The sequence below is a fragment of the Serinus canaria genome, chromosome 14 (assembly GCF_022539315.1).
Source record: "Serinus canaria isolate serCan28SL12 chromosome 14, serCan2020, whole genome shotgun sequence".
In the NCBI taxonomy this organism is placed as follows: domain Eukaryota; kingdom Metazoa; phylum Chordata; class Aves; order Passeriformes; family Fringillidae; genus Serinus; species Serinus canaria.
The window spans coordinates 8,706,416-8,730,839 of NC_066328.1; the positions used below are offsets into that span (position 1 = coordinate 8,706,416).

At 43.3% G+C, this 24,424-nt stretch overlaps 1 long non-coding RNA gene across 1 annotated transcript; it reads right to left on the bottom strand.

Moving 5' to 3' along the window:
* Window positions 1-350: 350 nt before the first annotated feature.
* LOC127060164 (uncharacterized) lies at window positions 351-20,514 on the bottom strand. The gene is made up of 4 exons (XR_007778853.1): window positions 20,383-20,514; window positions 2,922-3,492; window positions 1,974-2,103; window positions 351-628 (listed from the first exon to the last, which is right to left on the bottom strand). It is a non-coding gene; the product is annotated as an uncharacterized LOC127060164 (long non-coding RNA).
* Between the last annotated feature and the right edge of the window lie 3,910 nt (window positions 20,515-24,424).

Genomic DNA, 24,424 nt, shown 5'->3' on the forward strand with positions numbered 1-24,424 from the left:
GGAGCAGGGCTGTCCCCCCTTCCTGCAGCATTGCCAGAGCTCTCTGAACGTGGCCAGGAAGGGACCATGTCACTGTGTGGCTCTGCCAGCACCACTGGGACAAGGTGGTGCTGACAAGGATTTCTTCTCTCTTTCTGCCAAAATTTTATAGAATGGAAGCTCTTTGAGGTGGGGATGCTCAGTTTGCTTTCTGTGCAGTGTTCAGGATGAGCTGAGGACTTCAGGCCTTATAGGTGTCAACTGATGCCATCATTTGTATTCAGGGGTAAAAGCTACACCTCCAGTGCCAGCCCTGCTCCACCCTGCTGTAACAGCTGCTCCAGAGCTCCTGGAAACATCTGACCCTACAGAAAATGATCCATACACCAAACCTGTTTGGAGAAGTCACCAATCCTTCATCTGCATTATTTCAGGAGAAATTCAGCCTCTGAGATTCCTTAAATAAACAAAAAGCTGGAGAGGAAACAGCCTCTTGAGAGTTTTGGGGAGGAAACAGCACCCAGCCTTGCTCTGATAAAAACAAACAACAGTCCCAAGGAGATGTCTGAGGATCTGGTCCCACATGTGGAATTCTGCCAGAGAAATCCCATGGTCTGGACTTATGCAGCTCTCACAGGGTCCAGGATTCCTGAAAAAAAAGGGGCATTTTAGGGGAGCTGAGCAAGAAGTCTTTATGCCCAACTCTAGGAGCAGAACTGGCTTTTGATAAGTGGTTGAGTGGTTTTAAACAATGAAAAATTAAAACAGTCATTCAATTAAATGTGAGCAGATGCCCTGAAGTGAACTGGTGTGGCCAGATTTACAGTCTTATTGATGATAACACATGGAAGTATTTGATCATTCTTATTTCATGGCTCTCTTGTTTAATATTATCCTTTTTTTATAGATGAGGTGATTTAAAAACCTGAGTTACATTTTTGCAGCAGCAATACTTTTTCTTAAAAAAAAAAAAAAAGAAAAGAAAAGAAAAAAAAAGACAAATCTCCAGGAAGAGCTTAGTTAGAGTGTGCTGAGCCAGAGGGGGAGGTTCTTACTCAATTTTATTTAGAACAAAATTTTAAAATATATTTAGGTATCTATAGACGAGATAAACAACTGGGATTTTCAGAATTGTTTAGGCAACTGTCCCTCGGAATACTTTTTGAAAAACAGGTGATTATTTCATATGGAGACAAAAATCTCTATTATTAGGGCAGCCCTGGCCCATTTGCTCCCCTGAGGGCAGGAGCTGCTTAGCACCTGCAGGAGCTAACATGGTGTAAAAGCAGGATCTAAATTACTTTTAAAGAAAAAATGCCCCCTTTTAAAAAATAAATATTTTATTTGTCCTATTCTTTTGTAAAAACTGAAAACTTCTCCTTTAGCAGATGTCATCCCTTACTACCCTGAATGTACTGTACTGATAACCAAATATTTTTTCAAGGTCTGGGTTTCTGATTTTAGCTTACTTTTACACTCATGTAAGTGTTCTGACTTTAGGGAAAGTGGTGGGGAGAAGCCCCAGCTTGGGGATCCTTCCCATTATTGCATTCAGAAAATGGAAATTGTTCCTGTACACTGGATCCTAGCATAACAACACCTTGCTGCATAATCCCCAGGTATGGGGAACTGCCCTGTGAAGCCAAAATAACTTCCAGCTCCTCACTTTGTTTAGTTTCCATGAGCTCTCTGCAGCCCTGTGTCCCTCCCCCTCCCAGGCTGGCTGACAGCAGCAGGGCTGTGGTTTTGGGCAGGTCCTGTCCTCCTGAGCCATCCCTGGAGCACTGCAGCCTTGAGCCACAGGGGGGATGAGCTCAGACATCCCCCCAGCCCCTGTGTGAGCTGCAGGGCTCCTGGAAATGCTCAGCACACAAGGTGCCTCAGAGACACTGGAGAACCACAGAGTGGCCTCTTCCCTGCCAAAGCTGGCCACTAATGAGGTGACATGTCTTAAAAGCTCTTTGTCTTAAGGCTGGGTTTGTCCTTTTGCTCACCTCTGGTCCGTGGTGTCCTTTTCAGGAGCTTTTCCTTGTCATTTCTGTATACAGGTACTGGTCCTGCTGAATCTCTGATAAATCAGGCAGTAGCTTCACCCCACTGCAAATGAAGAAGGTGGTGCAAGTACTGAAAAGCAAGAAGAGTGCAAATAATTACTTCCTTGGAAAGGTGAAATGTGGTTTAGCTCATTACAGTAAACTAATTAAAGCAGGGCTCAAATCCTGTCCTTTGGGCTACACATAAGTACCAGGTGATAATATGGCTAAGGACACACAAATCAATGGGAAATAAAAGTCCCATTTGTATTCATCTAGCAGAGTGAGCTGAGTGCCTTCCTTTGGGTTTCTAGGGCTGAGTGTTAACAGCTTGTGTGAAAATGCTGCTCCAAAGCTTCTCTCTGACCTTTCAGAGTAGCCCATGGCAGCATGCACTCGGGAAGGAAACACACAGTTCTGGATCAGCAGGTAAATTTCTGGAGGCAGAGCTGTAAAAGCACTGCCAGCTAAAGGCCTGCTCAGGCTTGACCTCTCTCTAAGCTACCTCACACCCCAAAATGCTCCTACTCAGTTCAGGCTGTCCTCAGGAGGTTCACATTTTCCCTCACCATAGAGGGAAATGCCTGCAGAGGTCCTGGTTGAGAGCTGGATGGATTTCCCAATCTCTTCCTTATTTTTCTGCCTTCTTTTCCCAAATCCACCACCAAAATACTTTGGAGATACTTCAACAGGTTCCCTGCAGAAGTTGCACTGGTATTTTTAGACAGCAATTCCTCAGTATACCCCCTCCTTTCCTGGGTCTTGATTTCAGTGGATTTTGCACTGAACTGGCCTCTAATGGTCTGTCTGTCCATACTGCAGCATTTGGGGCTTTGCATCCCAAAGGGATTTTCTAGCTGGGAATGCAATGGCTCATTATGCACCAGCAATAAACTAGAAATAACTGACCTGCCAGTGAGTGCAGGAAAACAAATGAGATGAAGAATGCCCACGAGGCCAGACAGCAGGCTGCACCTCTGAGAACTGCAGGGAGCTTGAAACCCAGTTCTAGTCTGAGTGAAAAGAGCAGCATGAGCAGCTCTTACAGGTACAGAAGTGTCATTTTGAAGGTACTGCTGGTGTTCTGACTTCTTGGCCATGCCTCTACTTAGCAACTGCACACTGAAATGCCAAAAAACTCTGTTGAGCTGAAAGAGGAGAAACAGAGATGATAACTTCAAAGTGAGAGGCAGCAGTGCCTTAGGCATCCATTTGGAAGTCCCATGAGAAGGGGACATATGTGAAACCCCAGTCATGCAGGGCCAGCTGAGCAAACCAGCAGCCTCCTCTCACACTTAAGCTGGATTCTTAGCAGATGGAAGAGACAAATCCACCTCTCATCAGGCTGTAAAACGTCTGCAGGATGAGTCCATGGCAGCTGTGGTGGTGTCCCTGCTGTGGTGTCAGCTGGGACTCTGGATTTTAGTGATGGCAGACCCTGAGCAGCTCCAGTCCAGGCCAAGCCAGCAGAAAATCAGCCCTAGGAAAAGGAGAAGCAAAGTGTGAGTGTAGCAGGGCTGGCTGCTGCAGACTTTTGGGAGGAGTTGCTTAGGCTTTGTGCCTCTCCTCTGAGGGCTGGTGAGTTACAGGAGAACTGGAAATCCCTTGCTCTCTTCTTGGATGTTGTCCCAAGAGATCTGTCCTGCACAGGCAATTATTTGGTTACCATTGTCAAGGAAACACACAGCACATCATAGTGACATGGAGAATGTCATCCTGTGGCTGCATTTGGGGCAACAGCTTTAACACCATTGGCATCTCTGAGGCAAAATGAAAAAGTCACCTTGAGGTGTGGAGTCTGAAATGAACTGGTTTGGTTTGGTTTTGAACTCTTAAACAAATCCTTTGAGAACATTGGTCAGAATCTTTATTTTGACAGAGTCTTATTCAGTATGAAACTGTTGAACAAATTCAAGTAGGATATTTTTTTATTTAAAGAATTCCTTTCAGAGATGCCTGAAGTGAAGGAATACCTATGATCTCTGCTAAATGGTACACTGTGGTGTTCTTAATAGGATCAAAAGATTATGTGTTATTTTCTCAAAGGCTTTTAACATGAAGGACAATATATTGAAGAAGAAAAGTCTGTGCTCCTTGTTCAATGAAAAATCAAAATCTGTAAAGTGGAAGGTGTGCCTTCCTCACAGCAAAGGTGAATTGTCCAAAAAGGGTGGCAGTAATGAATTACATCTTGGTAAATTGGAAACTTCTGAAGATACTGTGGGAGGAGTTGGGTGGTGAAAAAAAACTCCAAATGGCAGACAGGGAAATTAAAGGTTAGTGGCACAAAGTGTAAACCCACACTTTTGTCTGATCAGAAATATGCCAGTTAAATGCAATTTAAAAAATCACTTGTCTGAGTCAGAATCTGAAAAAGGTTATAAGAGGAAATCTTTCCAAAATGTTTATGAACCACAGGGGAATGTAAATCCCACTTGAGTTTTACAATCCCAGAGACATTGCTTTGGACTCATATTTTTGTGAATCTCCTTGCACATCTTTAGTGCCCTGTCATTTTTTCCCCTTTTTTGGAATGGCAGTGCAGATTTCTTTGCTCAGCAGAACAGATTTTAAAGAATCTTTCAGTGAATAAGAAGCTATAAAAGTCTGCTGGTTGCCACAAAGTTTTTGGTTGCTAAAAATTAATCCACTTTGGAAGGCATTAAACGTGTGGGAATTTTGAAAAAATATGAAGAAATAAATATTTTAGATCAAATTTGACCATGCTGAAGATCAGTTTGTGTCTGTAAGGGATGGCAGCTGTTCTGAAAAAAGTTATAATAAAAGACACACTGCCCTGAAGGGAACACTGTGGATGCTTGTGAGGAGTCAGAGGACAGCAAGAGTCCCAAACTGTTCCCATCTTTATGATGCATTGCATGTAATTAAGAGCAATGATGAAGAGACTGAAGGCAGAGCCCTTTTGAGCAGAATGTAAGGTGAAATGGTCTCTGTGTACTTATTGAATCTAATAATTTACATCTCATTGAATCCAATCAAGTTAGCAGTTTATCACATTAAGATTGCATTAAGTTGCTTGTCTCCAGTGAGGCTGAATTACTGCCAGAGGGAATCCTACAGCTCTGTGCTCAGGGCTCTTATTTTCCCCAAATAAAAGGGCCAGCTTTGGCTGGGATGTGCAGCAGGAAGGAAAAAATCCTCTGCAGGAGCCACCTTGCCTGGTGCAGCTCCCTGTTGTGTGTGCTGGGGGTGGGAGACAGCTGTGGGCAGCAAAAGGAGACAGCTCACACTCAGATCTGGCTCACACCCAGCCCCTGAAATGTCACTGAAATCAGCAGGTTTGTTTTGAATTTTCATGCTTGCAGCTGAGGGCTGATCAAGTCCTTTAAATGTGGCTTTGTGACAGAAGGCAGCTGTTAGCCAGCTGTGCTGGTGGGTGACAGCAGCAGTGGGTGTAAAATCCTGCTTTAACCTCACCTACTGAGAACACAGAGTGCTGTGCTCCTTACTGATATTCTTTGAAATTCAGAACTTTTTAAGTTAATCAGGTGTGATCAGAAGGAAGAAACCCAAGTGTCCAGTTTGCAATTGTTTCAGTGACAGCCCACAGGCTGCAGCAAGAGAGCAAGAGTGAGGGACAGAGTTAATCTTGATGCTGAGAAACAGAAGTTAGAAAATGAGATATTTTATGTAGCCCACTTGCAATATCCCAGATTGTACTAAAAATACCAAGTATTTTTGTAACTAACTCTTGCTTGCAAGGCAAAACCAAATAACTGTGCTTTTTTTTAATCTGTAAGTACCCAGCTTGTTAATTGGAATGAACTTGAAGAGAGCAGAGCTCTGTAGAGACTACTTGAATGCCATACAGATTTTTACAGAGAATTTCATCTGTGGTGGAACTCTGTGGGCAGCTGTAGAGTCCTGGGGGAAGATCACAGCTATTCCTTTCAGAGGGTCACAGGAACATCTCCCTGCCTGCCATGGGGAGACAGCCCCACAGGGCAGGGACAGCCTGGCTGCACTGGGGGGCTGCAGCTGGGACTCAGAGCAGCTCAAAAACCTTCTGATTCCTGGGCTCTTTGTCTTGTGCAAGGATGGTTCCTTGTGCAGCCAACAGTGTCCCCTTGCTGAGCTCCTGGTGCTGCTGCCTGCTCCCTGGGGCTTTGCCATGCAGGGTGGGCTGCAGAGCCACTTCTCCCACCCTGTTTTACTGAGGAAGAACTGCACTGGAGGGGAATGTGTTCCAGCTGACCCAAAACCTGAGCATTTCAGGCAGAAGATAAAAAAACAAAGGAAGAAAATAGAGGGAGAAAGTTATTCTGTGTAGCTTCCAGGTGTGAAGGCAAATGTTTTCATTGAAGTGGCCTTTTAAGCAGCATTTCCTTCCAGACTGCAGCTGCTGGTTGCACAATGTCTCTAAGCCTGTTGGTCTGAGTCTCCATTCTCTCCCTGCTCTGCAGCTTTCCCGCTTTGCAGCCTGCTCACATTCTGCTAAAGAGTGTGCAGAGAAGGGGTTTTAATATATTTTTAACAGCTTGTGGGCAAAAGATTACCAATATCCTGCAAATTGGTTGTCATTATTTAAACATCAGATAGAAAATTTTTGCCCTAGAGCCTGGGCCAAATAAATATGGCTTTGCTGGAAATGGTTTTATAATAGTAATTTGAACATGAGCTGAGGAGAGGGGAAGGCCTTCATCTCACTGCCCATATTTCATTACAGTTTACCCCAGTGCAGTAACATGGGAATCATCAGGAAAGGCAGCTCAATTTCTATCCAACACTCTACATTGTTTTTCTTGGGGCTTGCAGTAGCTGTTAGCTGGTCAGGTTTGTTTTGGAAGAGGCTGGATAAAGCAGAATTCCACAGAGACTAGATGAAAATCCAGGTATTCCTAAATTCTAATTCTGGGGTTACTGGAAAGGCATTTAAATATGTACTGCATTATCAGGAAGAAATGCAGGGTTTCACTAAGTTGCAATTTGATTTCTGCATCTGTTGAGAGTCAGTGGAGTCACTTTTCAGTAGTGACCCAATGTCCATGTCCACATTTAGCCCAGGGGCTGTAATTAGGCAGGTGCTGTACCTGGCCTCACTTGCCAGAGCCCTCTGGACAACTGGGCTGCCTTTCAGGTGCTGACATCCTTAAATTAGCTGTGTTCTTCCCTCAGCTGACACCTTATTTTAATCAAGTAACACTTTTAGTCCTTGCAAAGACCTTTCAGCTTTTGGGAAGGGTTCACACCTCTTTTCATTCAGCCAGACCTTGGTGCAGAGCTGGGGCTGCAGGGACAGGCACAGAGTGAAGCTTGGCTGGTTTAACAAAGGTGACTTTGAGCCACCACTGTGCTCCAGTAATTGTGGGATTGGTGAGCTCCGAAGGAAAAACTGCAAGGGAAATCAGATTTTATCAGGGTATGATCTCTTCTCTTTGCCATCATTTCCACCTTTCTGAGACAGGAGCACCATTAACACTTCCAGCTGATTTTATGTAAAGTCTCACTGAGTCACTGTGTTAGTCCTGCTATTTTTAAGTCTGACTTTTACCATCACAAAAGAGATTAAACACACTCATGAATGGAGTCACAATGTTTAAGATTCGGCCAATGAGCAGCTGAGCAGAAAAGACTTTAAGTAAAGTCATCCCATAAGTAAAGATATTCTTTGCTGGTTTTGCTCTTTCACTGGGTTAATACAGCAGTGAACACAATTAATTTAGAGACTATATTCCAAATAATCTATGTGTTCTTCACAATGAAATAACAAAATATTCAGAAGTGTTGTTTCAGTGATTTCTCCTTTGAACAACTTAAAACAGCTGTTGTGTTTTGACAATGTGGAAAATCCAATTTCCAAGGCTGGGAAAACATTTTATTTTTTAAAATTGGGCATGTTTATTAAACTCGTAAAAATTAATGGAAACGACAAAAAGCCAATAATGTCCACAGAAGAAATAATGATGAAAAACAAAGAATAACAATATTTCTCTCCTTACAGAACTGCCTTTGTCTGGGAGGGCATTTGCTGTTCCCCCTGCAGGGAGGGGGCTGGTCCTGGGAGTCAGTGGCAGGGCTCACAGGCTTCCATCACAACAGAACCACCCTAAAAAACCTCTCAAAAGCTGTGAGCACTGCTCACCCTCCAAGGCAGGAATTTGCAGCTGAGCTCGTGAAAGCAGCACCTTCCAGGAGAGTCCCTGAGTTCTCCCCGTGTCCAGGCAGCTCCTGAGCCTGGGCTTCCAGGGCCACCTTCAGCAGGGAAAGAGCTGCTTTGACTCTGCTCCCAGACAAATTTCTGGGGTTTCAAAGGGAGCAGTGGAGGAGCAGGAACTGGAATTCTATTTTATGCAAGAAGGCTCTGTCATCCTGCTGAAGGACTTGGCCTTAAGGAAAGATTATCAAGCACAGCTCCCACTTATTTTTTTAACATGCAGAGGAGAGAACAGTTTGCTGCTTTTTTACTCCATTCTACCTGGTTTTCAGGTTTTCTTTCTAGCAGTCAGTGCCTACCAGAAGCTTGGCAAATGACCCAGAGAAGAGAACACGTGGAGTGAGTCTCTGGTAGGAATGGGAATGGCAGTGGGAAGGCTCCAAGAGCCAGAGCAGAGCCAGGTTATGTTATGGAAACAAGGACTGCTGGAAAGCAGGGGAAGGGCTCTCTTATTCTCTGCAGGCTAAACTAAACAACAGGGGGAAAGCCCATCTTCTCTTGGGCATACAAAGAAGACATCACAAACCATTTAGGTCACGGGAAGCAAGGGAAGAGCTGCATTTAATGGACTCTAGGTTGGAGCTGCAGAAAATGAATAGATTCCTTGGAAATAGCTGGCATTTGGTTAAAGCACCCTTCAAGACAGAGCCCAGCTGTGAGCCTGTTTCTCTGTAGGGCTATTCTCAGTGCCAGGTGCCTGACCCTGATGAGAACAGTGGTTGCTGGGCTGCCAGTCAGAGATGCTGAGCCTCAGTTATTAGGAGAATGTGTGTCTTTATTCCTTTGTAATTAACGTCACCGTGTGTAAATCTGCTGTGGGACTCCACTGATAAAGAAAACTGACATGCACCACTCCAGAGCAATAAATCTCTGGGCTCTGGCTGTGGGGATGCCAAATCCACTCGTCAGCTTGTTATTCTTGACCTCATCAATTGTGTGGCAGTTGTTGCTGCCTCTGAACACCATTGTTTGTGCAGGGGCAAAGCTCTGCTCAGGCAACTGAATAAATCCTGGAAGTGAGAAGCTCAGGTTTTGCTTTTCTACACATCTCAGTTTTCTATAAAGGACCCTGTCCCCCTCATAACTTTAAGAGCCTATAGCTTGCTTTCCTGCCCCATTTCAGTACTGACAATTTTAGATTTTGGGGTTTAACTCACGCTTGTGGATCTGTGTGCACAGTGCATGCATGTGGGGGGCACTCTATGGATTCAACTTCACAGCCTGCATGACTGTTTTCTGCTGGAATGGTTCTGCACCAACATTCCTGGTTCTGGAGTGAATCCAGGCAGAACAGACTTCAGTCTCTCTGCTCTCTGTGTATTTCTGTAGGACATGCTGTAGGAAGGATTTGTTCATGGCTGGGGCTCCTGTGTGTGTCCAGGGTCAGGTATGAACATTTTGAATTAACCCACTCACAGAGAAGGTAGCTCTTGGTGGTGAAACCCCTCAGCCTTGGGTTCAAAGAGATCCTCTGCTCTGAAGCTTTCTGACACTAGAGAAGTTGGATATTACCTTTTCTTCAAATAAATCACATCATTTTTCTCCAGACCTCAGTATCTTATCCAGCTGGTGCCAGGTATAACCCAGCACATCAGGCTGGCAGACTGAAGTATTGCAAAAGCCATCCAGCTCCTAGTGATGGACCATTTGGGGCTTGTCCTCATCACAAGCTTTTTTATCATTATTCTCAAAGTAGAAGCCTGCCACAAATAATGTATGTAGTGTCTGGCACGAGCTAACTAATGGCCTGCTGGCAGCATGGCTATTTTGCTGCCCACAGTACTTTTTCCTTGAGTATTCTAGTGGGATGGGAGCTGTGTAATGCTAACTGTGGTAATGATGGGCTACCTGCACAAACCTGTAGAAATGTCCCAGAAAACAGCTCCCTTTGGTACTCATTTGTTCTTTAAGCAGCTTATATTGCACAGGCAGTAATAAAACCACAATTTAATATTAGAAAATATGGGTGAAATGCAAGAAAACCCACCCCAAAACAAATGAATAACGTTGTACATAAATCATACTAGCCTATTTTTTTTTCCAGAACCACCTTTATTTCTTGAAGAGAAACTGAGGGACTGTGAGAGTTGAAATTTCTTTTCTGAACAATCCTTATAATTATTTATGCCACACCATGACAGCAGTCCCACTGTGGGATCCTGTCTTTATGGTGGCTGTATTGTGGCATGAAAGATGATGTGAGAGCTGTGACAATGTAGTGCAGTACCTGGAGAGCTTGGGCAGTGACTTGGGTTTGGGGAAGATTTTGAAAACCATGTGGAAGGGAAAAAATCAGCAAAAATTATTTCAAGAGTGGAATTTTTTTACATTTCTTTACTGGCTATTTAGACTTTTTGAAAATAAGTTAATTGCTCAGAATTTCAACCAACTCAGAGGCTGAGCAAGCGACTGCAGAATGTTCAGTGTTTGTCCTTACAGTTTGTCCTTACAGTGTTGGATCTGCACCTTCTCCTCCTTCACTTCCTCATTATCTGTAACAGTGAAAACCCCCTGCAGATTCTCTCCTAAAACTTGACAGAATTTAAGCAGCTGCAGGAAAAGCATTTCATGGAAATCACCCACTGCTATTTCTACATGAGCATCATTAGGTTTCAGAAAATGTTTCTATGCACAAAAGGTGAGTGATTTTTGAGCAAGGGTATATGGTTGTAACTTAATTATATCTTTGTGTTCCTGCATTATTATTCACACACTTTAATTTTTCTTCTTGATGAGACAAAAACCAAACCACTGAATAGCAAGTTGTTGGTGATGCTCATGCCTTTCTCCCTTCTATCAGGGAGTAATGCCTCTTTTCCCATCTGTATATCCAAAGTAATGTGATTGAACAATTCATAAAATAGAGTAGTACATGAGATTGGATCTGCTTCAGCTCATGATGCACAAGCAATGCAGGATCAGGCTCATAAACTTTGTGAAATTTTCTGCTGCTTTCTGCATGCATTTAGCCCTCTTAACTTGGAATCCACGTTAAAAGCTAAATGCTTCAGAAGCCACCACCACAGTGTAATGTGTCAGAAGGCTGGAGCTGTTCACATTCTTGCTGTATTCAGATAAAATTGAACCAACACAGAGTTTTCCAATTTTTGTTTAATTACCCGAGTCACTTTTCAATAAATTAGGAAGTTGTTGCACTCCTTGTAAACAAGTCTATTTGTATGAAGTTCCATTCAACTCAATTCTTGCTTGAATTCTGGGTGTCACTTAATATCACTGTCAAGATGAAGAAATTCAAATTGGTGATTAAAAACAATACCCTGAAGGATTTCATTTGCTTTTAAGAACCCTGAAAATGCAAGTGGTTCAATTCAGACCTGCCAGCTAAGACAAAGTCATTACAGTTTCTGGAAATGTGAGAGACACCACTAATGGGAATTTTCCATCCCCACCCATGGAGGTGGGTGAAATTCCCTGAAAATGCTCTTTTCTTCAGGTGCTTGGTGGACAGGAGATGGACAGAAAGAGCAGACACTATTTCAGACACATTTTGTTTCCAGTCTTATTTTTGCTTCTTTTCAGTTGCTATTTATTCTCAGCTATTATGATAATTCCATGCTTAATAAGCACCTAGATAACCAAACACAGACAGAAACAGAGATAAATAAAATATTGATGTTATCTGGACATGCTGTGCTCCTGCAGCAATAAAGTAAACTATTTATACTGCTCTGAATAGCAGCATAAATTATAGATCAGATAATTATACCATGTGATTGTGGGAAATAATAGGATGAAAACGAACCAAAACAAACCAGATGTGTAAGGAAGCAACCTTGCACTCTGCAGTGGCTTTATAAGGATTAGCTGTGAGCTGGAGGAAAAGGTTCAGGTTCTGTTGATACCAACTCTACACACAATACTTGTTGCCTGGGCTGCATCTAATGATAGCCAGTGATGAGAGCCTGTGCTTTGAGTGCTACACAGAACAGATTTGAAGAGGGAATTTGGGTCCAGGAATTTTAATTCAACCTCCTCCAGATTTCTAGAAGATTTGAAAAAAGACAGATTTATGTTTGAGACATCAAGATTTGACTAACAATTCTGCATCAATTTTCTTTTTAACATGGATATGTCATTCTAAAAGAATGAATTGTGTTTTGGCAATCTTTTAATGAAAACTATCTTGTATTTGGTTGAGCTGTTGGCAGGTTTTAAATGAAGGTGAGCTTCAGAGCCTTGCCAAAGTAGCACATTACTGATTTTTCCTCCTTGTCCTTAAGTGACCAACTCTCCAAAATGCCTGAGAGAAAAGACAAGAGATACAGCATGCCATGAAAATCTGGCAGAAGAAGGGGGAAGGCATTCCCCACAGGTGAAGTGTTTTCCCTGGTAGTTCCTCATCACTGAGTATTCTCCTCCATCAAGGCAGCTCCACTAAGGAGTGGTGTCGGTGGTTCCTGAAATCTGAGCCCTGCTCCTGTCTGCTGGGTCACAGCTGAGCTGTGCCAGAGGAAGGGCCAGCTCTCTGCTGGTCCCAAACCATCAGAGCTCAGGGGTGGGATGGCTCTTACCTGAGGATGGGAAGGATCCAGCAGCTCTCAGCTTCTCTGATCCAGCACTTATTTGTACTCACCCTTAGAACCAGCGTTTGGCAGCTGGTAACAGTGACCTTGTCTGCAAGGTGCCAAGGGACAGGGAAGCCTGGAAGAATGAAGCCCTTTGAAGTGCTGACCCAGACACTCATTAAATGCCCTGGTTGGGCTTTCATCCCTCCTCTGGATCCCTGACTGCAACTGCTCAACTGCTTGTGTTTCCTCCAGATGTGCTATTTCATTATGATGCCTCCTGGATTATATAGAAGAGCAGTAATAATTTTTATTGTTTAATCATTGATGAGGTTAGGCTAAATTAGATATTAATTGGGTTTTGTAATTCTAAATACAATATTTTGAGATAGAGTGGGGAAGAGAACTTGTCCCAAGCTCAGGCAGAGGAGGCTGCAGCCAGGTCTGCCAGGCTGCAGGGGACACCTCTCCTCCTGCAGCGTTGCCACAATGGGGAGGTCATGGGGAAGGATGAGAAAGAGCTCTGCACTACTCCCAGAACCCCCAGCCCTCTGCCAGGGGAGCAGGGAGAAGCAGGAAGCTCTCACTGGTTTGTTCAGTGCTGCCTTCATGCTTTTCTCCCTTCTCCCTGACAGCAGAAACAGAAATCTCTGGGGTTTTGTCCCCTTCTGTTGTGTCCTTTGTGCAGCCTCACTGCAGAGGATGCTGGTGCTGGCCTGGGGATCAGACTATGATGATATGAAATGTCCCGTGCCTGAGACAGCAGGAAAAGAAGAGAGGATTCAGAAACACTCATTTCCAAACCCTTCTGCAGCCCTCTCAAAAATCCCACTCCTCCCTCCCAACCTTCCTCTCCCAACAGCTCCCCAAACCTCCTGGTGACTCCCCTGCCTCTCTTGTCCCTGTCACTTGTTTGCCTTGCTTATCCCCACTGCCCATCCTGACCTCTATGCATACAGGCTTTGAAAACCATGGATCTCCCAGAGAGACTGCTCCCCTCACCCACTCCCTCTCCTTCTCTCCCTGGCACCAACACAAAAACTGAATTTTGTGTTTGTTGCTGAGATGTTTTGGAGGTGTCTCCAACCGTGATGTGTAACAGGTGAGTGCTGTGGGGGTGAGAGGCTGGGGGGAAATGTGTTCAAAGCAAACTGTGTTTGTGTCTGTGCTCTGGAGTAACTGCCTGGGAGCACCTCTGCAGCTGCCTGTGTTTGATTGCAACTCACCCAAGCAAACCAGTAATGCCTGGTGGGGGATGATTCCCAAGTGTTGGAACCAGTGAGGAACCTGGTGGAACCAAAAAATCTGCATACATAACAATGTTGGCATAGGTTTACATTAATTTATTAATTTGATTCATAAGAACCTCCTATATTCTGTTCCCTATTTTTATTGCCTCTTGTATATATTCATATGTTTCATTTTGCTTTGCTATGAAAGAAAAACAATAAAAGATGATTCTGCAAGTATTATCATTGTTTCTAGCTCTCATATATCTGTGCAAAGGAAGACTGGTTATTAGGAAGCCTGGCTACAGAGCAATGTTATCTGCAGCAATAGAAGATGCTTTTCCAACCAGTGGGGGAAGCACACAGAGCAGTCACACCCCAGTTGTTCCCTGCATTAATGAACCAACAAAAAGCTAAATATTTGCTCGGCCTAAAACCCAGTGTAGATAGCCCTGATGGTTTACAGTGCCACTTTTGAAATTATTGAGGAATGTGCTGGGACATTTTTCTCTGGAGCCTTTTCTTCAGAAGTTTCACAGCCATAATGAACTGCAGGGAGCTGATGCATCAGCTGGTGCAGCTCAGGACAGACAGATCCTCTGAAGTCACTGAAATAATTCCTGCATTTGAGTTGCCCAGTTGTTTGTAGGAATTAATTCTTGATTTATTCTTTGGAGATCTAAGTGTAAGTGAAGGTTCTTTGTGTACCATGAGGATACTGTGTAGCTGTAGGCTAGCACTGTTCTAATAACAGAGATTTTAATAACAGAGATTTTATAGCTATGATTATTTGTCTATGTCTTGATTTATTTACCTTTTTCATTGGATGTGTGGTGTTAGTTGGATGCTAAATATTATTTCAGGAGATCAGGAGATAAACTGTGTCATCAAATCTTCATGAGAATGAGTAAACCAGCCTGAAAATATGAATCCATTCTTCTGCTAGGAATGGAGTCTAATTTCAAGCAGAAAACCTATCTAGATGGAGAACCCTAGTATGCAATGAAGTGAACTGTGATGATTTGGTGGATTAAGGTAGCACCAGAGATCAAATTCAAGATTCAAGATCACTTTGTACTAGTCAACAAAGGTGTCTGTGTTTTTGGAGTTACCTGTTCTGTATTCTCAGGCATAGCTGTGTATACAGTGTGGGCACAGTGAGACTCATGCATGAAGAACTGAGATATACATACATATATATATGTGTGTGTGTGTATGTGTATATATAGGAGATATACCCTGGGCACAGAGCACTGGATGTGCTGTTGCAGGGAAAGCTGTCCTGCTCCTGGCCACAGCTCTATCAGAGTCATTCCCATCCTATTCCCATCAGTAACAGTTATGAAGACCTTTGCAAATTGCCATTCCCTTGTCCCTGCCTCACCCCTGAAGTAATATCATATCCATTTTACAAATGGGAAGCTGGAGCACAGAGATGGCTGTCTCTAGCCTTATCCTCAATCAATGAGTATCAAATTAGCCTAATGTTCATTGGAGGGCTCAGATCTGTCCAGAAGAAAGTGTGATCAGCAGCAGATAATGCCATTCACTGTCATTATGGACAGAACAACTGCACAGCACAAAGAGATGTTCCTGCTTGTCCTGGGAGCCAAGTCACACAGGTTGTGTGTTCCAGTCATGAGGTTTCACACTAAGGGTGGTCAGGTTGCAATCAGGCTCAGCTCAGCTGGGAGCAATATCTGCTGTCTCTATTCCCCCCCATCAGGGGCTATTAAGATAGTTTAATGTAAGTATAATAAGACTCTCCTTTGAATGATAAATGCCATTTTCTGGCTTCCCAGTTCTACCATCTGTACAACAGGTAGAGAAGCTGTCCCTTCCAGAAGGTCATCTCTGGTGAATCCAAATCTTTGTCTGCTGAGACAAGGAGTACTGTGTGTCCTAATAAAATGATAATGAAAAGGGAAGAAGAAATCATTTTTAAATCAGAGATTCTGGCTACAAATCAATTATTCTCCATGCTTATGGAGAAGTAACTCCCTACAGACTATGATGTTTTGCAGGACTGCAGACCATAGAAGCACTGTTACCTCACAGGGTCTCACTTGGCCTGGCAGGTCAGCAGGAGGGGAGCAGCCCTGGCAGCTGTCCCTGGGGCTCTGGGATGTCCCAGCTGCCTCCTGGCTGCACAGGAGGGGCCCCCGCATGGCTCTGTGCCTGGGAGCCAAGGGATTGCTGTGATGGTGCTCTGGGAGAATGAATGGGGTTCAGCTCTGCAAAGTGAGTTGGAGTGTGTGCTGGAGGAGTCCCTCTCTCCTGGGAAAAGCCCCAGTGAGGAGCAGAAGGGAGAAGCAGCTCCACAGTCAGATTGCTGCTTGGAAGGAGCATTTTGTGCTTCCCAGGTATGGCTGATACACATGACAGGCACAAGGAGACTGCTGCTGAGAATTTGAAAATCCTTTGACCCTGGGATTCCTGAACAAGGACAGATGAAATAAAGATAAACACTAAGGCATGATGTACAAAATCTGAATGAACACTGCAAACACTAACACTGAAATGAAACCCAGTGAAGCAATATATGCTTTCAAAGAAATAAAAGACAGTGCATTCCAACAGAGTGTTGTTCTGATCTCTGATTGTAATTATTTTGCCAAATCATGTTTAAAGAACATGGAGAAACCCAAGACAGAATAGCTGAAGGATTTTCAAATGGAATAAGGAGTGCTGCAGATGTCTCTTGTAATTGCTGTTACATATTCAGCCTGAGTTTCTCTGCTTTGAGACACATGCATAGAGATCTGAAAGGGCTGCAATAACATCTGGATGATGTTTTGGTGTCATAATGGGCTGGTAAATAACATTACTGAAAGTGAGGAATGTTGCTCTGCATATTCTTTTCTCTGTTTCCTCTCTAGCAGTAGTTTTCAGTGTTAAAATGAAGATGTCTGATAATGATCCAGGCACTTCTATCAGATTTGCAGTGGAGTTCTCCAGGGTAAAATTCATTAATAACTAATATTTGTTCTATTAAGCTTCTTAAACTGAAGTCTGCTTAACCTGGTGGAATCCTAAATCCTGAGCAGGAGTGCTGCTACTCTTCAAAGAGATTTGGTGGCCTTGATGCTAAATTGCTGGCCCTAAGGGAGACGTTCAAAGCTAGAAAAACGTGAGGAGCAAAAAAATGAAAGCATGCACTCTTCACACAAAGCTGTCTGGTGCTGATGAGGAGATGAGAAGATCAGCCATCAATACCCCAGTGTTTGGAAATAAAAGGTGGGGATTCTCACAAGCACCTACCCTGATTTTATAGCCTGATCCAGTTGTATGAAGCAGTTCTTTCCAGTGCAGCACTGTGATGTGCCAGTTTACAGAGATGGGAGCTGTCCCCTGTCCTTCAGCAGACTGTAAATGTCAGCTCTGAGCTGCAGAGACAGAAAAAATGGAGCCCTGTCGTGGTGCCCTGCATGATCATCAGCCCTTAATCTACTTAATCAAGCAGAAATAATAGAAACTGGCTAATCCTGGCACCTCCATTTTCCCTTTCTTGGGAGTGTTGACTTTTTCAGCAATCCCCACACTAATGAATTTTCAGTGAGAGGAGGAAAAGGGAAAAAAAAGAAAATGACAGTGAGTTTGTTATTTGCATGCATTTTCCTATCACATAACTTGAGGCTAATCCCAGCTGCTCCTGTCAAGGTACATTCCTGTCTCCAAATACTTCACTGCAGCATTTTCTTAGCATTCTGCTGAGACACTTTTCCTATGTTTTCAGGACTGACAGTGGAAGTGTTTTTATTTCATTAAACAAAACTAGATATGAGAAGAGTACCATTGTATATTTAGAAATCAGAGAGGTAAATAAAGCCTTGAATAAAATAAATTCCACAAGCTCAAGTTCATTTCTGCTGTATTTATTTCCCTCTATTCATTATAGCACTGCAATACAAAGGCCAAATAAATAAATAAATAAATAAATAAAGGTTCCTCTCTCTTAGAGATAAGTTAGACCTTGGCTCTGGTATATTTTTTTTTTTACTATCTCAACCACTGAGAGACAAACACTGCAGATGAAATCCTCCAAATTCATCTCTGAAGAAATTTTTTTTTGTCTGAATTTTTATTTAGTCTCCTTGAAGATGGTAACATAGAGGCAGAGGGAAGAGCAGTTCTCAGGTATTGTAAAGTGTGGGTGCAGCCAGTGCAGGGGACACACCAGGCTTGCCAGGACATGTCTTTGATCTTCAGAGGAGGCTGTGCCTGCACAACTCACAGGGACCTTTGGTTAAGGAAAAACTACAGAACCCATCCTAAGGGATGGTGCTGTGACTCAGGGACTGGGGGTGAAGAGGAAGAAGGAACAGGAACATCCCTAATAGATTGCACTGGATATAAATTAGGTTTTTAGAATGTAAAATACACTACCTACCCTTTCTAACTAGTGTTTGGAAAGATGTGATTCCCTGTAAAGGAAGGCTCTTAACTTCCAGGTACCTGGCAGATACACATTGGAACTCAGGTAATTTTAGCAAATTTTTTCCCCAAGTATCATTTGTATAAAGCATGCCTGGAGTTAGTGTTTTCCCATTTCCAAGCTCTTAGTTTTATTTGCAGTAGCAGGGAAGCTGCATCAAATGTATTTACAGCCCTTACAATAGGAGTCTTAAAGCTGTACTGCTGCAGGAAGCTGAGAGCTAAGTGACATAATGTGTGATGGATGGAGGAGTGAGTGCAGCTGGAATGGTTCAACAGCTCCACAGCCAGAGGTTTTAGAGAGACATGGGAACCATGGCTGAGGTAAAGCATTCCTTTTTGCTGGCATTTGTTTAGATGGCAGAACTGAGAAGAGAAAATGAGACCATGGAATGGACTTTTCTGCAGTTGGTTTCTCTGACCCTCTTGAAGGTCAAAGAGCCCTTCTGTGTCCTGGCACTGGCAGAGGCTGCTGATCCCTGCTGAAATGGCTTTGAACACTGGCAGAGCTGGTGCTGGCAGTGCCAGGGAAGGGATGGAGAGAAATGAGGGGTGAAGGATAACAGCTGGGGTCCTCTCCAGAGCAGCCATGAGTTGTGTCCCAGCATTGGTGTCAAACAAGGTGGACACACACTCAGAGGCTACAGGGATTTCTGCTACAAACTTCAGACTCAGCAACTGGACATCATAAACTTAAATGCTTTGTTCAATTGTAAAATAATGATGAGCTGCCAAAGTGTCCAGTCTGGAAAGAGCTGCCATAAAATTCTCAATTGCATCAATTAAAATATCCTTGGTGAGGGTGGGGAATGTTTGTACAACAGTATAAGACATTGGCAAATTTTCCTTTACAATAATAAAAAAAAATAGCTCAGATTTAAAAGGATCAATGCTTAAAATAAATGAAGAAATGTCAAGTGTGATAGGCTCTTCAAGGACAAGGTCCATTCACAGTCAGTAGGATTCTGTCCAAAAATTCACAGTTCTCAATTATTACAGAACATTTCTAAGCTCCAGTGAATTAGGCTCTAATAAGAGGTCAAGCTTTTATAAACTAAATATACTTGGAAAATAAAAAAGGCAACCTACAGTAAGTCATTTTGAAAGACAAACTTGGAGGAAAAAATAAATGTTGCCCTCTGTGCAGAAAATATTACAACAATTTATCTTTTTGTGTCATGATGAGACTCTAGGAAAGATGTAAAGTACGGAAAAATAATAGTGATGGCAGATATTAAGTTTAGAATTGTAGCACTTCATTTATTAGACAGCAGAACTCAAAATGCTCTAAAATGTCTGTTTTTTCTGGAGGCAAATGACTTGAAACAATCCATGTCATAGTTTATTGCACCAGTAAACATTTTGGGAAGCTCTGGATGGAGAATTTTATAAAGAAATTCGTTAAATTTTGTGTAAAGTGGATATAATGACTCTTCAGAGAGCTCAAACACTGTTGGATTTTACAAACATGAAAAACAGATCTTTTAATTGCTGCTCAACACTCAGGGCCTGCTCATGCCCTTTCTAGCAAGGAAAAGCCAAGGGAAAGGGATGCCCTTTATCTCAGATAAAGATAAAAGGCCCTGGAGCCCACTTTTCCTAAGATAAATTACCAGGGAGTTCCACAGGACCACTGAGAGCATGACCCTGCATCCCTCCCTGTGTGCTAACAGTTTGGCACCAGCCTCTCATCAAGAAAGTGTAGTAAACAAGGTTTCCCTTTCTCAGGTCTAATCATCTGCTAGAGCAGATGCAATGAAGAAAAAAAATCACTAAAAAGCCATTTTTACATCCAGAACTGTAAAAGAAATCTATTTACATGCAAAACACAACCACCTCAGGAAAAAAGAAGGAGAAAAGGAGAAAGAAGAAGCCAACCAAAACTATTGTACTGGTATAATTTTCATGATCGTACACAGTACTGAAGCAGGGTAAAGGTTTGAGCCACAAAACTGTGTTCAGAGTTGTAATTGCAGCCTCCAAGTTTAAAACATATTGGCTCTTACCTTCTGCAGTTTAAATCAGTCTTGTCCCATTGTGAATGGAGCTGGTCCCACTCAGACACCAGGGATCTCTCTCTCAGGGTGATCTGACACAAGGGGCTGGACACCATGTCTTCTGCAAGCTCCACAGTTACTGCTGCCAAAAACTTCTCAGCCTTGAGAGACTGAAAGAAATGTGTGACAAAACAATTGTACTTTGGGCATAAGGCATCTCCTAAAAAAATCTGTTTTTCTCTGTCTGGTTGCCAAATGTTTCCTCCCACATAAGCAATTGAAAAGTCTCCTTTGAGCCACTTCTCATGAATAGCATAACTGCAGCAAAAATGGATGGTCTGAAAGGCCACCAAGAGTATTTGAACAATCCATTCTCAGACTCAAGGGGAATGGCTGCTGACCTCTCACTGGACAGTTCTGGCTGAATTGAAGTTGTTGGGAAGACAGGCAGCACTTGGAATTCTTGTCTCATCTTCTCTGCAAACACTGAGCACAGCTGAGCCCTCAGCAGAGCTGTGGGGCTGACCCACTGGGTCACTCACAGGGTAGTCCCAACAATCCAGAGTGATTCTTTAGGTCCCTAGAAACATTTCACAGACAGCAAAATACTTATATAATTCATACAGGTGCCAAAAGGTGCCTGAGAGGCAGTGCTACCCTTGTTGGGTGATCTGAGACCAGGAGATATTTGAAATGGCCAGGCCAAACTCCCCAGGACGATGGGGCAAGGTCAGAGGAGTGGCCACATCTGCTGCTCCTTGGGAAATCCTGCTCTTCTGTGGTCTCTAGGCTAATTCAGCCAGACATCACAGGGTTAAAATAACTGGAGAGGTGCAGGAGGACAACTTGATCAAGCAAGGGGCTGTGCTAGAAACTTGCTGTAATCACTGAAAAACAAAAAGGAGAAAACAAGATGGGAGCAGGTGTCATATGGGCCCAGCAAAGTTATTGAAGGACAATGTCTCATGCACCCAGGAGTGAAAAAGTACTGAAGAACAAGGACATATCATCCTAATGGTGGCATCCAGTTTGGCAGAAAGGCTCAGAACAGGGTTATCCCTTTACCAGAGCCATTGGTGACCAGCTCAGGGTGAGGAGCCCCCTTGGTGTGGGACGTGGCTCTGGAGTTTGGGACAGGGACTTCACAGACAGGTGGGAACCTTTGGAGATGGCCACAAAAGGGTTGTGAAATTTGTCCAGCTGGTGTTTCTCTGCACTCCTGGGACCAGAGCATCCTCCCCAAGGAGGAGCTGTGCAGCCCCACGTTGGCTGAGCTGACTGTGTGAGGGTAACAGGCACTGATGGGACTCTTGGTGCTCTGCAAAAATTGTGTATCTGGAAAATATCTCTCAAAATCTTACCTACTCTGCTGGTCAAAATTTAGACTGGCAGGTAATGGATGCTTTACTTTGTCTTTTAAAATTTAAGTAAAAAGTTTAAACTACTTTTGTCATCTGATGTACAGGATTTTTATGCCTTAAAGGCTCTGTTATTGCAACATTTATACAGCTGGAGAAGTCCTAATTTATCCCTATTGATTTTAACTTTGACTTACTTTTACACTGTGGACAAGCTTCTTCAAAAATCAATATTTTTATCTTTTGACAAATCTGCTGCAAATGCATGGTTTTCCTATCAATCCTTAACTTTTGAGTAGCAATAAAAAACACAAAGGAAAAAGAAAAAGAAAGCTAGTCAGCATAAAAGCTTCCCTGCCTTCCTCAGCATTGCTCACAGTAAGCCTCATTAAGCATATGTGGGATGTGCTCTCTGCTAAGTGATCAGGGCTTGAATTTAAGGTCTCACTCAAAATTATGCCATTGTGAGGTATCTTATTTCTCAAAATGGGTAATTTAACAGCACTAGGGAGAAACTTTCCAAGTGTATTAAACTTTAAAAGCATGTTAGAATGACCACAACATCCTCATTTTGCAGGCAGAGGGGGAAAAGGTCTGTCAAGGTGACAGGGAGGCTGTGGAACAGATAAGGAATTTTCTGCAAGGATGTGCAGCTGCAGCTTTGGCCACTGTTTGGGGGAGCACATCTGGCTGTGTGGGAACAACCTTAGTCCCAGTGTTAGTCCCTGAAACTGCTATTGCCCAGGGCCTGGCTGCAGGCAGTCCCTAAAATCTCTGATTTACTGCTTCACTGAAAGCTGGGGGGGTTTGTATTCACTTCAACATCCACAAAGACAGCTCCAAAATATTTTTTATACCTTTTTTTTTTTTTAAGGGCTGCTTCCAGTAATGCTTCCCTTATGCAACATTAACTTTTGTGACCAGCACTTAGCAGGTCATCCTGGGTCCCACTGACGTGGGCAGGATTAAGCAGGGTCCTAATTTTAATAATGAGAAGCTGTCAAAAAAAGAATTTCTGCTGCTGTTTATTCACAAATGTAAATTCCTTTAACAGTCATTGTGGACGCTGAAGGACACCTGTTGTTGTTTAATTTCTTGCAGCAAATGCATTTATTATGATCATGTCACTTTCAGAGACAGGAGCACCTCGTGCCTTTTACAGGGAGATGAGGAGGAAGGATGATGGGCACCTCAAGGCAAATACCTGAACGTGTTGCAGACTTTTGTTCTTGGGCAGAGTTAATTGGACATTTTAGGGAGAAGCAGAGAACAGGAGCTGTGGCAGCTCTCACTGACTTTGGCTGGAAAATTGCATTTAGCTTAGAGCATTTGATGGGAGCCCACTCCTGCATTGCACCAGGGTGAGGGCAAGGCTGGGGAAAGCTTCTCTGTGGTTCCTACAGGTACTTTGGATTGTTCCTGTTATAAGGAGCACAAAATGAGAGGTCTCAAGCCCTGTAATTGGAGGCTTTTAAGTACATATTGATATTATTTCATTATAGTGCTGATCCAGCCAGCCAGTTTCCTGCTTCCTGCTCTCACCCCCCCTGTAAGACACCATCCATCTACTGCAGATTTTGGTTCCTTTGGAAAAGTTTCTCCATCTGACAGAGAAAACAGAAAGAGCAGCTAGAGACCACTCTGCAATTCCCCAAAGGCCTGCAGTGCCAGTGGCTCTGTGGCTCTGTCCCCAGGAATTCAGGATTTTAGTGGGTAGCTGCAGAGGATGCAGTCCTGGAGCCCTCCTTCCTGCTGCTGCTGGAGACACTGCTGCCTCAGATGTCACTGGGCCACTAACAGAGACATGCATTTCTCTTTCAGCTTTCAGATGCTCCCAAGGGCTGTTAAAGTGTCTCCTTTATTAAAGATCCTAATTTCTTTTCAGATTACAGGCCAATCCCTTGATTTCTGCTTGAGAAGGATGCCCAGGGTGCCCTAGCCCAGGTTTCAAAGCCATTTTTGCAGAGGTTTTGCTTTGACAAGTTAGACTGGGGAGATCTTTCCCAATTTCTAGAGGCCAAGGACATCTCCAGGCCTGAGTGATGCAGGAAAATCCTGTTTTGTTGTTCATTGGCATTTCTCCCAGTCAGCAGCAGCCTCTGGGAGCTGGGTACAGCTGCCTCTCATTTAAGGGAGAGAGATTATTGATTATTGTCTGATGGTAAAGCATTACCCTCCTGATAGCTATTGATATTAGCTAGGTATAAATAATAACAAGGTGGTGATTGGGCTGCCTTAGTGTGAGGTGTTTATACCTTACTGTTTGTGTCTAATCTCAGTGCTATTTTGTGGGGTTTTCTGGACCCTCTCAAGAGCTGTGCACAGCCCTGCAGTTTCCCATTGAGCTGTGAAATGTTGCACCACTGAGACTATGCACACGTCAGACAAAAAACCCCAAAATGCCTGAGGTATGAGCAGCTCAGTGCTGAGCTCTGACATCAGGAGCTCAGATCTGGAGGTAGAAGAAGGCATAGCCTCACTTTTGGGTTTATTTCCCAGTCCAAGGACAGGATGCCATTCACACTCTTGCCCTTTTTGGTTTTTAGATGCAAGCCTGAATCAGGCCAAAGAGATCTTGTTTTGCTGAAATGTTAAGCTACTTCTTTTTTTTTTTTTTTTCTTTAATGAAAGGCCTCAGCTTGGTAATTCCAACCATTTAATTGGAAAATACTCTGTACTGTTCTTGCTGACCC